Here is a 5,110-nt window from a genome sequence, read left to right as displayed (position 1 = left end):
TCCATTCACAAACCTTGCTGAGTTGCAAGACCGAGGGAAACTTAGGGTTTTTTGTTCTTGGTACTTTGGAAAATAAGCCACTTGGAGAATTCTTCTGTCACGTTGTTTTAACTTGTGTTTGCTTCTAAGACGAGTACATGTAGAATTAACAGCCAGGAATGAAAATTTTAAGATGTAACTTAAGCCATCTTAATTTGGTCTCCTAAGGAATCCAGCTCGACAGCTAAGCACTTCAGACCACAAAGTTAACATTAGGTTACGTTATGTCTTACAACAAACGTTCTATCAACCTCTTGAGTCAAACCTATAGTATCACAGATAACAAAAATAAACGAAAAATCATGGGAAATGTGTTATCAGAAGGAGTGAAGGTAAGCATCAAACACATAGTTCTGGTGAAGCCTAGTCTACTTCTTGCATGTGTGATGTGTCACCATCTACTTCCAGGGGTGGCATTGCTTCAGTTACAGTAGCAATGGTATTATCCACTGTAGGGCCATGCTCATCAGTACCTAGACCAAGCTCGATCATCCTGTAGATCCTGTATCATGGGTCTGGGGGGATCTTCCCAGGAGTGCATTTTCATACAGCAAGGTGACCAGAGCCTTCACAGACTTGTCATGCTTGCCAGCCTCTGCCTTTTGCCTGAAGGTTTTGATAATAGAGTGATCAGGGTATATCTCCGGGTGTTTCTTTGCTGCCCTGTAATCCATTGTTGAGTTGTCTCTGAGGACTTGAGCTTTCATGATTCTCTCTGTGTTTGCCATCCACCCATATGTGCTTGTGGCAATACAGCATGGGCATGTCACCAATCGGTGTGACACAACCACCTTTTCAATCTTTTTCTCCAAAATATCTTTCATAATTTCGCAGAGGTTCTCAAATTTTGTCTTTTTTCTCTTCATCTTCTACTGCACCAGAATGAAGGAAAACCAGAAGCACATCTATTTTATCACAGGTGAGACCAAGGATCAAGTTGGTGACTCAGCCTTTGTGGAACATCTCCTAACGCATGGCTTAGAGGTAATCTACATCTTGGCCATTCTGATTGGTGTAAGGTGGAATCTCAGGGTCGTTTTGATTTGCATTTCTATGATCACTAAGGACTTTGAACATTTCTTTAGGTGCTTCTCAGTCATTCAAGATTCCTCAGTTGTGAATTCTTGGTTAATTTCTATACCCAATGTTTTGATTGGGTTGTTTGGGGTTTTTTGGTGATTAACTTCTTGAGTTCTTTATATATTTAGATATTAGCCCTGTATCGGATGTGGGGTTAGTAAAGGTTTTTTTTTTCCCAATCTGTAGGTTGCCGATTTGTCTTAGTGACTATGTCCTTTGCCTTACAGAAGCTTTCCAGTTTTATAAGGTCCCATTTATCAATTCTTGATCTTAGAGCATGAACCACTGGAGTTCTGTTCAGGAAACTTCCCCCTGTGCCAAAGAGTTCAAGGCTCTTTCCCACTTTCTCTTCTACTAGATTCAGTGTATCTGGTTTTATGTTGAGGTCCTTGATCTATTTGGACTTGAGCTTTGTACAAGGTGACAAATATGGGTCTATTTTAATTCTTCTACATACAGACAGCCAGTTAGACCATCACCATATATTGAAGATGCTTTCTTTTTTCCATTGTATATTTTTTGTGTCTTTGTCAAAGATCAAGTGACCATAAGTGTGTGGTTGTATTTTTGGGTCTTCAATTCTATTCCATTGATCAACCTGTCTGTCTCTGTACCAATACCATGCAGCTTTTATCACTATTGTTCTGTAGTAAAGCTTGAGGTCAGGGATAGTGATTCCTCCAGCTGTTCTTTTATTGTTAAGAATTGTTTTCACTATTCTGGGATTTTTTGCCTTTCCAGATGAATTTGAGAATTGCTCTTTCCATGTCTTTCAAGAATTGTGTTGGGATTTTGATGGGGATTGCATAGACTCTATAGATTGCCTTTGGTAGGATGGCCATTTTTTACTATGTTAATTCTGCCAATCCATGAGAATGGGAGATCTCTCCATTTTCTGAGATGATCTTCTATTTCTTTCTTGAGAGACTTGAACTTATGGTCATACAGGTCTTTCACTTGTTTGGTAGAGTTATCCCAAGATATTTTATATTATTTGTGACTATTGAGAAGGGTGTTGTTTCCTAATTTCCTTCTCTGCCTGTTTATCCTTTGTATAAAGGAAGGCTATTGAATTATTTGAGTTAATTTTATATCTGGTCACTTTGCTGAAGGGATGTGGAGAAAGAGGAACACTCCTCCATTGCTGGTAGGATTGCAAACTAGTACAACCACTCTGGAAATCAACCTGGAGGCTCCTCAGAAAATTGGAAATAGATCTACCTGAAGACCCAGCCATACCACTCTTGGAAATATACCCAAAAGATGCCCCCCCATGCCGCAGGGTCACATGTTCCACTATGTTCATAGCGACCTTATTTATGATAACCAGAAGCTGGAAACAACCTAGATGTCCCACAACAGAAGAATGGATACAGAAAATGTGGTTCATTTACACAATGGAATACTGAGCTTTGCAGGCAAATAGATGGAACCAGAAAATATCATCCTGAGTGACGTAACTCAGACACAAAAGGACATGCATGGTATGTACTCACTAATAAGTTGATATTAGTCACACACAAAAAGTTCAGAATACCCAAGGTACAGTCCACAGAGCTCAAAAAGGTCAACAAGCTGTAGTACCCAAGTGAGGACACCTCAGGAGAGAGAAGAAAGCAATCACAAGTGGGGAGGGAGGGAGGAAGAGAGGGACCTGGGAAGGAAAGTAGATGGGGGAGGAGTAGGGGGGGAAGAGGGGAAACCTAATCTGGCATAGGTGAGGGAAAAGGACTGAAGCCATGAGGGCCAGCAGAAAGAATGTAAACAGGCAACCTCAGGAAATATGAGGTTGGGGGGATCCTCCAGAATGCACCAGAGACCTGGGAGGTGAAAGACTCTCAGGACTCAAGTGGGGACCTTAGATGAAATGTCTGACAGTAGGAAGAGGGAACTTATAGAGCCCACCTCCAGCAGGAAGACAGGGTATCAAGTGAGGGATAGGGTTGCCATCTCACAGTCACATCTCTGACCCATAATTGTTCCTGTCTGAAAGAATTACAGGGATGGAAATGAAGAAGGGCCTGAGGAAAAGAAGTTCCAGTAGCAGGTCTAAAGTGGGGTCCAGCTCAAGTCCCAAGGCCTGACACTATTACTGAGGCCATGGAGTGTTCACAAAACAGGACCTGACATAACTGCCCTCCTGAAGACCCAACAAGCAGCTAAGGTGTAAGATGCAGATGTTTGAACCCAACCAATGTACAGAAGCAGCTGACCCCTATTTTTGAATTAGGGAAGGCTGAAAGAAGCTGAGGAGAAGGGTGATCCTGTAGGAGGACCAGCAGTCTCAATTAATCTGGACCTCCAAGATCTCTCAAATACTGAACCACCAAACAGACAGCATACACCAGCTGATATGAAGCCTCCAACACACATACAGTAGAAGACTTCTGGGTCTGTGTTCATTCAGAGATGATGCATCTAATTCTCAAGAGACTGGAGGCTCCAGGGTGTTTAGAGGTCAGGTGGAGTGGGTGGATGGGGATGTCCACATGGAGACAGGGGGTAAGGAGGAGTATGTGATGTGGAACAGTCAGTGGGTGGATGGGAGGTGTGTGATGGTTTGTATATTCTTGGCCAGGAAGTGACACCATTTGGACGTGTGGCCTGGTTGGAGTGTCACTGTGGGTGTGGGCATAAGATCCTCACCCAAGTTGCTTAGAAGTCAGTCTTCTACTATCATCCTTTGGATGAAGATGTAGAACTCTCAGCTCTGCCTGCGCCATGCCTGCCTGGATGCTGCCATGCTCCCACCTTGATGGTAATGAACTGAACATCTGAATCTGTAAGCCAGCCCCAATTAAATGTTGTTTTTTTTTTTATAAGATTTGCCTTGGTCATGGTGTCTATTCACAGCAGTAAAACCCTAACTAATACAGGGGGAATAAAATATGGAGTATAAAAAATAAATTAATTTTTAAAAAAAGTAATCTGTATGATTGTATGATTGGGCCCATTGATGAGTATTGTGTGCAACAGCTGAAGAAATCTGAGAGCAAGACATTGGTGTCCATTACCAAATAAGGACTGGAACTTCCAGAAGATGAACAGCAATAGGGTCTTAACCTCAAGTTCTGGTGGACAGCCGAGGGCAGTGGCAATTGACTATATTGTCTGGGGCCTCCTCAGGACGTCAGGACAGCCTCAACCAACAACAGAAAAAGAGCTAACTCCTGGTCTGGCAGTATGCCTTTTTTTTTGGTTGGTTGATTTGTTCTTATTTTGTTTTGTTTTGTTTTGTTTTGTTTTGTTTTGTTTTGTTTTGATTTAACTGAATTTAATTTTTGAGGGTTCTCTGTATAGCTCTGGCTGTCCTGGAACTCATTCTGTAGACCAGACTGGCCTCAAACAGAGATCCACCTGCCTCTGGTTCCAGAGTGCTGGGATTAATTACACTCAACACCACTGCCTGACTGCCAGTGTGCTTTTTGCTTGGCAACTTATAGCTTATGGAAAGAGCATTACCCTCTGATTAGGATAACTCCAATCATATGTAATATTTTATATACGCGCGCGCGCGCGTGTGTGTGTGTGTGTGTGTGTGTGTGTGTGTGTGTGTGTGTGTAAGAAGTTTATAAACTATGTTTCTTTTTGGCCCTTTCAAACATCTGTAGAGTTAACTTATCCTTCTCCTGACCCCTCCTCTACCCTTCTCTCCCATCCCTGGCCCCACTTAAAATCTCCCTCCCCATTATTCCCCCTGTCCCCTTCATATCTCCTGTAATCTATTCCTCCCTCTCCTCTAAGATCTTTCTTCCTCCTCCCACCCATGCCTCTTTCTAGTTTTCTGACTTCTCCAGACTCCAAATTAAACATTCAAATCAAAAGATTCAGCTCTAGGATCTTCATAAGAATGAACACATGAATGGAACGCTAGTTTTAAAAGCCTTTCTGGCCAAGTGTGGTAGCACACACCTGTAATCCCAACACTTAGGAGGCAGAGGCAGAGGCAGAGGCAGAGGCAGAGGCAGAGGCAGAGGCAGAGGCAGAGGCA

At 42.6% G+C, this 5,110-nt stretch overlaps 1 pseudogene; it reads right to left on the bottom strand.

Moving 5' to 3' along the window:
- Positions 1–402: 402 nt before the first annotated feature.
- On the bottom strand, positions 403–905 carry LOC110312216 (annotated as a pseudogene).
- Between the last annotated feature and the right edge of the window lie 4,205 nt (positions 906–5,110).

Source organism: Mus caroli, chromosome 17 (genome assembly GCF_900094665.2).
Source record: "Mus caroli chromosome 17, CAROLI_EIJ_v1.1, whole genome shotgun sequence".
Classification (NCBI taxonomy): Eukaryota; Metazoa; Chordata; class Mammalia; order Rodentia; family Muridae; genus Mus; species Mus caroli.
This window is presented reverse-complemented; position numbering and strand designations above follow the sequence as displayed.